Raw genomic sequence first — 12,740 nt, 5'->3', positions numbered from 1 at the left:
ATTTTTTCACATATCTTTAATAGATCACTGGAACAGCGTAAAGTTCCAGTCTGCGTTAAACGCTCCACCATCATCCCAATCCCGAAGAAGCCAAAGATCACAGGACTCAATGACTACAGACCTGTGGCCTTAACATCTGTGGCCATGAAGTCATTCGAAAGACTGGTGCTAGCATATCTGAAGGACATCACTGGACCCCTGCTGGACCCCCTACAGTTCGCCTATAGAGCAAACCGGTCTGTGGATGATGCAGTCAACATGGGACTGCATTATACCCTACAACATCTGGACAAACCAGGGAACTACGGAAGGATTCTGTTTGTGGACTTCAGTTCTGCCTTTAATGCCATCGTCCCATCACTGCTTGAGTACAAACTGGCCCAGCTCTCTGTTCCTAGCTCTGTCTGTCAATGGATCACCAGCTTTCTGACAGATAGACAACAGCTAGTCAGAATGGGCAAAATCACATCCGACAGCCGCACTATCAGCACTGGTGCCCCCCAGGGATGTGTTCTTTCTCCACTGCTCTTCTCCCTGTACACCAACGACTGCACTGCAAAAGACCCCTCCATCAAACTCATTAAGTTTGCAGACGACACTACTGTTATCGGCCTCATCCAGAACGGTGACGAGTCTGCATACAGACAGGAGGTGGAGCGGCTGGCGTTATGGTGCAGATACAACAACCTGGAGCTGAACTCTTTAAAAACAGTGGAGATGATAGTGGACTTCAGGAGAAACCCCCCTGCACTCCCCCCACTCACCATCATGAACAGCACTGTGGCTGCAGTAGAGTCATTCAGGTTCCTGGGCACCACCATCTCTCAAGATCTGAAGTGGAACATTCATATAGACTCTATTGTGAAGAAAGCCCAGCAGAGACTGAACTTCCTTCGTCAGCTGAGGAAGTTCAACCTGCCACAGGAGCTACTCGTACAGTTCTACTCAGCTGTCATCCAATCCATCCTCTGCACTTCAATCACCGTCTGGTTCGGCTCAGCTGCCAAACCCGACCTATGTAGACTACAGCGAATAGTCCGGACTGCTGAACGAATCACTGGCACAACCCTTCCTACACTTCAAGAACTGTACTCTTCCAGAGTGAGTAAAAGGGCTCGCAAAATCACTCTGGACGCCTCACACCAAGCACACTACCTGTTCGAACTGTTACCGTCTGGTCGGCGCTTCAGAGCACCAAGCACAAAAACAGCCAGACACAGGAAAAGTTTCTTTCCTCAGGCTGTCTACCTTATGAACAGTTAAATATTCCCCTACTGTGCAATAGATATGTGCAATACTTTCTCATACGCACTTGTACACAGCACCTTATATCAATATACAATGCAATACTTTCTACATTCGCACTTGTACACAGCACCTTATAACCTGTATATTTATAAGAATCTGTACATACAACTCAACATCCAGGTTTCTTCACTAACTGCATCTGTTTAATGTTCATCATTTTTTATTATTAATATTTTCTTTTTTTCAGATTTATTTTGTGTTGTCACTTGTCACTTTATGTACACTGGAAGCTTCTGTAGCCAAAACAAATTCCTTGTGTGTGTGAAGCACACTTGGCAATAAAACGGATTCTGATTCTGATATTGTTTGGAGTCTGTATTTGAAGTATATAATCTGTATGTATACGTTCATTCTATAAGTCTGAGGAGGTGACTTTAAACAATATGCTATATCATGCTTTAATAGTTGTGTTACTAGTGTTTGTTATTACTTCCACATCACTTTTTTGATCTATCACTGTGACTGACCTGTTAATCCAGTCAAATAGGCCTTTTAATTCATTAATTTTCCTTCGGCTTAATCCCTTATTTTTCAGGAGCTGCCTCAGCTGTGAGGCAACTGTGCTAACCACTAAACCACCATGGCACCCTAAATCAGTGTTTCCCAACCCTGTTCCTGGAGGCACACCAACAGTACATATTTTGGATGTCTCCATTATCTGACCCATTCATTTCAGGTTTTGGAGTCTCTTCTGATGTTATGATAAGATGATTCAGGTGTGTTTGATTAGGGAGAGGTTGAAAATGTGGACTGTTGGTGTGCCTTCAGGAACAGGGTTGGGAAACACTGCCCTAAATAGGCCTTTATTTTTGGGAAAATGTTCTTGGTGTTGTTTTTAAAAACTTAGCTATGCTGTAAGCCTATGCAATGATAAAGGGTCTTTGGTGAACAAGCTTGATTCTGTGGATGGGCAAAACCAAGCAATGATCTTTTAAATGATTAACCACAATACATTCACTGATGTAACTCTGAATCAGCTTTCATGGTGGTGCATTGTAAATACTGTAGTTAACCCCACAATGACCCTTTATTCTTGCTATCAACCACACATCACAAATGGTATGGTTTATAAACTGTAGCCAGCATTCAAAGTAGATCCAAACTTTCATCAAATGTTGACAATTACCTTGTTTCTCTATATATTTTATCGGTGGAGATGGTTTATTTATTTATTTTATTTTGGATCTGTAAAATTTTTGCATTAACCAGTGCTAGATGTCACCTTCATTTCCCGAACTGAAAGAGAGAGGCTGAAAGCATTGCCCACGTAGGTCGATAAAAGCCCATAATTACTCGTCTTTTCATATGCATGAGGCATCTGCATGCAAAATGTCAGTGATGCACTGTTCCCCACACCACACCACCCCACCAACCACCTACTCACAGGTGATCAATGTTCATACTGAGCAGTTAAAACTATCGTCAAGAGGATAAAGGTGCTTAAGGTGCCATTGAGAATTTCCCTAGGCATCACCTTTGCATTTAATAAATTTCAAGAGGGTAAATAAAGGATTGACTTAGGAAAAATTGTTAATTTACCACATGCAGCATTGTCAGGGAATATGATTTTATTAATGTTGCTCTTTGTGTGCTCTTCTAGAATCATTGCATATTACTTCTAAATAATTTAGGAGAGTTAAAAACATTTTTCCTGGAAGAATCTGCCACGAAGGATTAAGTCAATTCTGAAGGCAAAACGGGGTCCAACCTGATACTAGTAAAGTGTACCTAATAAAGTGGCCTGTGTGTGTACCATATATAGATAGAGATAGAGAGAGGAGCATTTATTCTCCTACTGTATAATGAGTGTGAAGACTAATCACTTTGTTTCACTTTACTACACTAGTTATACTCAGAAATGAAGTGCAGGAAACTGACAGTTCTCTCACTTCTAAAATCATCTCTCTACTTGAGATAATCAAAAGAAACCTTTGAATCTCAGAGAGGGAAGTGTGCCTTTTCAATTTGCACTTCTTCCCTAGAAATGACAAGGCATAATGTCACATGAGAATAAGGATAGAGTTGCTTTCTGAAAAAGGACTGTCTATTCAAACTGTCAGAAGTGGAGGTCTTAACTAGATTAGTAACTGTGGTAAATGCAGCATCTCTTCATCAAACTTCATTTTTGCAGGTCACTACACAAAGTGTGGAAATTATGCTGTATAGCTTTATCGTTTACACAGGTATCACATGGTATATGATGGCCCCATCATATCTCTGAAGGTAGCTGGTTGTTGTATTGCAGGATTTGAAAAGTAAACCTGGCACTCTGTTCTCAAACCAGCACCTTGTCTGACATATTCTGAGCAAACACTAAGATCTAACACTTTTCCATAGAGGTAATTTTCTTACATTGAAGTGCCAGTCAGGCTTGACCCAGGTCCAAAATAGTGTGCAGCAGGGAAGTAAATGTGGGTCATTACAATTTTGAAGCTTTGGCAGTTATTTCTGTGTCCAACTACTGCATTCTCAGGCTCATAATTTGGAGCTCATAATTAAATAACTTTGGACTTAGCGATATATCCAGTATATCCTTATACAATGGCCATTATTGATTATTAAAACTGATATTCAGCAAAAGAGAGGGTATGTTTTGTATTTTCAATGAGAATAAAAATGAGGCAGTTATGTTATAGGTTCCGTTTTGTTATGCATAGAGTGAAGATGACTCATATAAATATGCAGCTACACGATGCCTCAACCATTTTGGTGTCTGTTAAGTTGCTAATATCAAAATGAAAATAGGCAGTTCCTTAAATCATGTTTCCATTTTATTGCTACGAAAGTGAAACAACGTAGCCAGGGTGAATGAGAATGAGGTTATAAAGTACACTGTTCAGTTTGAAAATTTACCCGTCATGTCCTCTGGAGTTTGTTTTTCATATCAAACTTGCGAAGATTGAACTTACGAGGAAAGGATGAAAGACAGAACTTTGTGTAAGCTACTTAATATTGAGAAAAAACCCTAATCAGATAGGTGAACGTCTGCAGCCCCGCCTCCGTTTTCAGATGTTTTCCCCCGATCCACACTAACACGGAGCAGCAGTGTTTTAAACCTAAAACGGCCTCTTCAGCAATTTCAAAAAGCTCCGTTTTCGGCTCTCAAAAACTCTGCCGTAGTGTGGATGGATGGCGTTTTCAACTTAAACTTATGAAATTCAAACTAAAACTTATTAGTGTAAACAGAGCCTCAGTTTCCTGTTCTTGGCTGGCACAAGTGGCACCTGGTGTGGTCTTCTGCTGCTGTAGCCCATCCGCCTCAAGGTTGTAACGAGTGGTTATTTGAGTTATTGTTGCCTTTCAATTAGCTAGAAACCAGTCTGGCCATTCTCCTCTGACCTCTGGCAACAACAAGGCATTTGTGCCCACAGAGCTGCCGCTCACTTGATATTTTCTCTTTTTCTGAGCATTCTCTGTAAACCCTAGAGATGGTTATGTGTGACATTTTTTCTGTCTCTAATTGGTGTAATTATTTACTGTGTTCTGTGCACAAATTCTAGCTCTGTTGATATATATTACTAGTAAAATATTATCAGAAAAATCTGACTTGAGGTCAAACCCCAGATGCCCAGAGATTATTACATGTATTGTAATAATAATAAAATGAGGTTGAAGCATGTTAGCTGCACTAACAACATTGTTTCTTTCAGAGAGCTCAAATTAAGGTTCAAACAAAGAAGATGGCTGTCAGCCAAGTCTAATCTTAGCCTGAGGTTATTTCCTTGTCTCATCAACTCGTTCCTATTCACCTGTTGAGCTAGTATCCAAGTACGGACCAAGTGTAAATGAGCCACAAAAAAAAATGTAACCTTGAAAACTTGTAGTGTATGCAGCAACCACAGCCTACTGTATAAAGCACAGCAATCAGATTGAGCAAGAAGTCTCAGCGGGAGACTGGACTGAAACTATTGCATCAGCGGAGGGCAGTTGGGGTAATATCATAAGAAACATAGCCTGGCTAAGGGAATTCAGTCTACTTGGGGTTTGACTGAATTCATGTGAGCGATCATTAAAAGCTTTATTTTGGGCATGAATTGATTTAGACAAGATTTAGCTGTGTTGAGCATGTTACGTAACAAAATAATTGTTCATTCTCACAAATAGTAACTGAGTTAGTAACTGAAAAACATTATAAAAGTAACTACTTACCAGGAAAAGTAACTACTGGATTACTTTAAATAAATACATTAAACATAAATTAAATTAAAATAAATAAAATAAATAACACTGCATTAAATAAATTATGATTTTTAACATTGTACACTGTTCTATATTAATGTTGCTGTGGGAAAAAAACATGAGAGAAAATAGTATCGAATGTAATATTTTATTGTAAATAAATAATTTCTATAGTACAAAAAATTGCAATAAAAGATAATAAATGGTTTAGAACTTTCAATATTTATTGCACAGACTACGACTGGTCAACAAATAAGTCTAAAAACATGCTTCTAATTATGTTAATATCGTTAATAATATTGTTAATAATGTAACAATAAATAGTATAAATATTACAGTATTATTTTTTGAGTGTTTTTTTTTTATTTATGTCAAATATAAAATTAACATTGAATTCATGATTGAAACACTGATTCAGTGATTAGATGAAATTGTTTATTCACAATTGTTCAATTACAAATGATATCTCAAATATAAAATGCCACATTTATTGACAATAAGGGTAATGACGTAACAGTAATCACAATATTCACTTCAAATTTAAATAACAATAAATTAAGTATCTATTTTTTTAACAGTTTTGCATATTAAGTATATTAATCTGAATATTTAAATGTTAATGCCAAAAATGTCAAAATACAGACAAGCAATTAGCAGTGTAGCCATTATTGCATAAAACACCACATCACCTGACTGCTGATCACAGCTCATGCCTGTTTAAATTTTTCCCGCCATGAGTATTGTCATTACAGTCCAGTAGATACATGCATGTGATACATTTATACAATAAGCAAAATAAATGGGAACCCATTTGAGACCCCATTATGTCCTTTGTGGAGCCGACTATTTTCCAGAGAGAAGTTTGTGATGTAATGGCTCTGAATAGCGACAGCTATGCATTCACAGGAGCTCTGCAGCCTGTGGATGGTGGCACAACTGATTTAAATCTCTGCTCTTTTGTAGATTATGCCTGTTGCCACTCACATTTCACTGCATACATTCTGTTGTATTAACATACAATAGGTGCAGTCTTGCCAATTTCTAATGGAAATAGGCTAAATTCAGCTGAAATGTCACTAAAATATGTTCATTTGCACATTGCTTACATCATCATGACCTAATTGTAAATGTTTGTAATATATGGATGTCTAATGCATTGCATTTATCGATGAAAAATAAAGTTTAAAAAAAGTTTATTGTGGTGTAAATAACAGCATCTCAATCTTGTGTTATGCCCCCTATGCCCTACTTCTTTAGAATACTTAACCATCCACTTTGAATGATTTTGAGAAATTAAAAGTAAGTCTTTTAATTGTATTTTTATTACGGTTAGTTTAACCATCTTCTGTTTCACAATTATGGTCTTGCCTTAGTGCACCCTGAAAACATTTCTGCTATTTGAACACAACCATGGCGTGTGAAGAAATGTGACATTATATATATTACAAGTAAAAATCTATTACATTTTAAAAATTGATAAAACAAAATAAAATATATATGTTATGGTTTATGCACACAGGGTTTTAATTTATATTTAAAAATAGACGTATCTTTATTATATTTTGCGTATATGTAACAATCCTGCAGTTATTTGAGTATACTGTTGAATATTTGTATATGTGATTAGCCTATGTGTTATTGTGAGTGGTTTTATGTTTTGCTTTACAATAGTAGAAAAAAAATAAGGAATATTCTCAAATAACATTTGTGAAAGAAAGGTTAAGTATGGATTTCAATTAAGCATGCAGGACAAAATAAAGACCAAAGGTTTGTCCCAAATCACATACTTATGCACTATTCTATGCCATTTTGTTGTATAAATAGTGTATGTAGTGCATTCACATTGAAATATTATTTTTATTCTTAAGTAAGCTAAATTAGCCATAGTGTATGTGTGTGAATGAGAGTGTATGTTTCACAGTGATGGGTTGCAGCTGGAAGGGTATCCACTGCGTAAAACGCATGCTAGATGTTGGCGGTTCATTCCGCTGTGACGACCACAGATTAATAAAGGGACAAAGCCAAAAAGAAAATGAATGAATGAATGAATAAATGAATAAATGAATGAATGATTATAGCACCTCCTGATGGTGAATGCGGTTATACGCATGGCAGGTATTATTTGGTAGTTTGGTTATTTATTTCATTAATTTGGCAACCATCAAACGTCATCTGGGAAATTGTTTAGTTTAATTTCTGTTTAGTAAAAAAACCTTAGTGCCTTAGTGTTCGATTTGGTGCCTTAGTGTTCCATATATATATATATATATATATATATATATATATATATATATATATATATATATATATATATATATATATATATATATATGTGTGTGTGTGCATGTGTGTGTGTGTGTGCGCATGTGCGTGTGCGTGTGTGTGTGTGCATGTGCGTGTGTGTGTGTGTGTGTCTGCGTATGTATATGTAGTGTCAGAGTTATGAGTGAGTTATTTTGAGCTGAAACTTTACATACACATCAGTTACTTATTTTGTATCAATACAAAACAGACATTGATTTTTGACAATAATGTAAACATGCACTACTCATTCACATCTATTGTAATAATGTGATCAGATGAATGTGCTGTTACGAACTTGTACTGAACAGAGAAAACACAGAAAGAGGTGTGACTGTATCATGAAAGCAATAAATCAGAGTCAGAGGACAGCATTGGAGACATTTGGAAAGTTGTTAACATTTTGTCACCTTGGAATTGTAAGGTTCTATCTGCGTTCTGAACGATTTTGAGATATTGAGCTTCAAAGTTTTTGCATTCCATAACAAACAGCATATGTGTAACATTTGTTTTCTAAATAAAAAGTCTTAAAATGTAAACAACTTATAAAAAAACATCCCATAATGTAAATAAGTTGTCATTTAATAAGAATATGTCAATTACTCAATTTTGACAAAAATGTCAGATAGAACCTAATTCTAAGGTGTCGACTTGTCTAAAACGTTTTTTTTTTTTTGTTTTTTTTTTGGAAAAATACACACCAAATAAGGTCTGAAAAGTTGATAAATCTAGAAACAATAGTTAATCAACAAAGGTGGGTAGAATGACTCATGTTTGTATATTGCAAAGGTAATTTATATCCCAATGTGTATATTTTAATGGCTTAATATGAGAAATTCCCAGTACTGGGTAGAAGGACATCCGCTGTGTAAAACATATGGCAGAATAGTTGGTGGTTCATTCTGCTGTGGGGGTTTCTGGTAAATAAGGGACTAAGCCGAAGGAAAATGAATGAATGATTATGAGAAATTACTCAAACTATTTTTTTTACTTTGATGAAAGTCATAGAAGTCAAAATTAACAATTATTACAATATTTCAATTTGAAATTTTATTTGAATTGTGACTTATATCTTCAAATTTAATTAATTAATAATTTTGATTAGTTAACATGACTCTTTATGGATAGGCATTTGAATGATTTGTTTGAGTGCAGCTGGGTTATTTCATTCACTGTTTTATTGTGTCCACATCTGTCTCCTTTTGGCTATTGATGTATTTTGAAAGGTTTGAGGGTGGTCATTCATCCATTAGTGATGTCTGTGATGCATTTTTAATTCTCCAAACACACATTCCTCTTTCAATTGCTTCTGTCAGTTTTGATTTTATGAATCATTCATTTTTAATACTGTTAGCCAAGATGTGATATCAAACAGTGAAAATCTTAATTTTTGATGGAAATTTCAAAGGGTTTTTGTATCTGATCTCTTTATACTAAAATTAGTCACTTATTTGAAGTTAGCTGTTTAAGAACAACAGAAAATCAAACATTTTAATATGCATTAAATAATGTACCATAGACATAGACCAGGGGGAGTCAAACTTAAATTAGGCAGAGGGGCAATTTGTAGATAATGTGCCCCTTTGTGGGTCTAAGTTGTTTAATCTTAGATTAGAATTATAGAAAATTATTATTGACCAAACTAACCAAGAAGTAATTTAAGAAACCTTTTTTTAAGGTCCTCATTTTTGAAGTGTGGGTACATTTTATTTTCTTTCTTTTTTGTTTATAATTAGCAACATTTAGTTTCTAATTGCATAATATATGAGTGTATATTTGTGCTGGTTCAGGTCTGTCATGGATAAACTTAAATAAATATGAAACAAAACAAAAAAACAGACTGGCAGGTGGCTGTAATTTCCTCTCTCAATCATGACTAATTAATTCCTTCATTCAAACCCAAACAGACAATTCATTTAGAAATAAGGCAAATTGCTGTCATGGTGAACTGATCAAAAATAGATTCATTAACAAATTCATTAACAGATTCTTTCTATTTAATTTTCTTTCTTTTATTGCATCTATTTTGAAAACCGAACAGAACAAAACAGAGAACACTGAGTTTGAAATGTTAGTATACTAATAAATTTGTCCTGTTCCTGTTAAATTCTTGTAGCTCATAAAATCAATTAATTTGCAGTTAAACTAATAAAATGAGAGAAACTACACTATTGCTTGTATGGTACTCTTTAATTATTTCACAAAAAGATGAAAACAACAAATACTGAGAAATTCTAATTGCTTTTTAATATGCTTCATCTTTCACTAGTGGACTAGATGTGCAGTATGCTCGTAGATCATTAAAACAACAATTGTACAGTAACATTATTGCAGACATTACAGCAGACACATTATAGTTGCACGGTCATAGCTCCTTTACTTTTTTCTGTTCTAAGCTGTCCGTTGCATCTCAAATCAAATATTATATCAAATATACTTTTAACATGTAATTTTATAGACCAATTATTGTTCAAATCACTTTTGAGAGGTATCAAAGTCCCTTTAAGGCAAGTCATTTCACTCAGCGGCCAGAATTCAACCGAACGAACCAGAACTGACCCTATTCTCAGTCACAGTTTGCTTTTATTCTGGCCCAGATTCGGCCCACACCAGACACTTACATGGACCACAATCTGAATGGAATGATGGCTCTAGGGCGGTCCGCTCCTGTTTGTCAGATCTGGGCCACAAATAAGCCAAAGAAATACCACATATTAGCCCGAATTCAACCAAATGAACCAGAACTTACCCTATTCTGGGCCACAATTTGCTTTTATTCTGGCCCAGATCTGGCCTACACTCACACTTGCTGGGCGTGGCAAAGTACAAAAATCCCAGCATGCCTTGCAGTATGAATACATTAAATAGCTTATTGATGCTACGGTTTTCATTATTTGCTGTTGATTCTGCTGTTTATGTTTGCGTTGTTGATTTTGTCACTTTTATTATCCCGTTTGTGATGTTTGTGAGTTTTGTTCATTTTGTTAATTGTCACCCTTGTTGAGGTTCATACACTGATTATTGATGTCTCTGTAAGCAGAAGTTGAACCATAGATTTTTTTTTTTTTTGCTTATAAACCTTCATAATTCTGTGGCATGTGCAAGCATGTTATTTTGTTACGTTATAACATTAATTACGTTAATTACGTTAAGTTTAATAATGGATTAAACATTGGTTAACATCTTATTTTATTTCAGGTTGTGCCTCACTTAAGTTTTTTATTTATTTATTTATTTTACTTGGCTTGTTTGATGTAATGAATAAACTTTTCAAGCAAAGTTCTTAAAAGTTACAGCAGCCCAAAAATTTTTTTATAAGGGGTTCAGGGTTATGAGCCCAACTAAAGCAAACACTTTTCTCCATGATGGTGACTTTAGTCTATGTGGTCTACATATGTTTTAAGATAACTTGGCCACATTTGCCATATTTTCTCTGGGCCGATTTAGGCTCACAGCCACAGCCAGAGCTTAGTGTGCCAAATATTTTGCCAAAAGTAGCCCACATTTGTTTTAAGATAACTGGGCCACATTTGTCATATCTTCTCTGGGCCACTATAGGCTCAAATCCACATTAGCCATAGCTTACTGTGCTGAATATTCACCAAAATGGCCCACGAATGTTTTAAGATGACTAGGCCACATTTTCCATATCTTCTCTGGGCCACTATAGGCTAACGGCTGCATTAGCGAGAGTTTACTGTGCCGAATATTTGCCAAAAGTGGCCCACATATGTTTTAAAATAACTGGGCCACATTTGCCATATTTCCTCTGGGCCACATTAGGCTTACAACCACAATAGCCAGAGCTTAATGTGCCAAATATTTGCCAAAAGTGGCACACATATGTCTTAAGATAACTAGGCCACATTTGCACCTACACATGTGAGCCACTTTAGGTTTAGACCCAGATTACCCTCAAATGACTATGCCACATTGTTGCCAACTGTCGCCCACATTTGTCCTCCATCATTTGGGCCAAATGTATCATTTTCCACATGGGCCACATTAGGCTCACATTCAGATTAAGTTTTGCCATAAGTGCCAAATCTTTGCCTTAAATGGCCCATATATGAATTTGAATCTTTGAATCTCACATTCATTTCGTCTAGGCCGAAGGAATACCACCAGTGCCGCATAACTGCCTAAAGTTGCCCACATTCTATCTCGGTTACGATTACATTAGATATTAAGATTAATCAATAAAATTAATCAACAACTGTCTCATAAATTTAGTTTCTAAATGTTTGAATCAACAAAATCTGCATTTTTTTTAGGTTGCCCAAGCTAATGGCATGAAGAAACAAGATCACGACACTAACCTCATTGATGACAGTGTTACACTTTATTATCCTCTGGATAATGCTTTATCAGATCACGTTGGTCTTCTGAAGTAATCCACAACATTGTCTTGATGGTGAATCTTCTCCAGAAATGACAGTGACTCTTTGTTTAGTTTGTGTAGTTGCTGTCATGTGATGTGCGTTTGACAGGACGTTATTTGGATATATGTCTTGTGTATGTAAAGCAAGTATTCACTGAGATTCCAGTGACCGCAAAACCTGTCATAAAAGCACACATCCGAGATTCTCCCATGGAGAAACATCGTCTATAACGAAGTACAATGGAAGTTTTCATCACCCTGCTTCATCAAGGTTTTGGTTAGTGAGTTCTCGAATCTGTTCGAGTGAGAGGTCTTTTGAGCCATGTATTATTCTACCAGTATCACTACGGGTATTGTATCATTGTTTTGCGCTATTCACAGTGGGTGTCATTGGTGCAGACCAAAACCACTAGAAATCCATTTACATATACTACTGTTGTTTTCCCAGAGTCTTGGGTGTAAAACTTCAAATATTGGGTTCGTTTACAAATGGCAGTATACCATGAGAAATGTGCACATTGAGAAATATTCCTTTCTACACAAGGTATTCAAATTAATGTTTTGTTATAAA

General features: G+C 35.9%; 1 protein-coding gene across 9 annotated transcripts in view; it reads left to right on the top strand.

Moving 5' to 3' along the window:
• The window catches only part of LOC130247669 (neurexin-3b-beta), a 334,636-nt gene that overhangs the window by 162,736 nt on the left and 159,160 nt on the right, over nt 1-12,740 (top strand). The window lies entirely within an intron of this gene.

The sequence above is a fragment of the Danio aesculapii genome, chromosome 20 (assembly GCF_903798145.1).
Source record: "Danio aesculapii chromosome 20, fDanAes4.1, whole genome shotgun sequence".
NCBI lineage: Eukaryota > Metazoa > Chordata > Actinopteri > Cypriniformes > Danionidae > Danio > Danio aesculapii.
The sequence above is the reverse complement of the archived record's forward strand: the minus strand, read 5'-3'. Positions and strand labels throughout refer to the sequence as shown.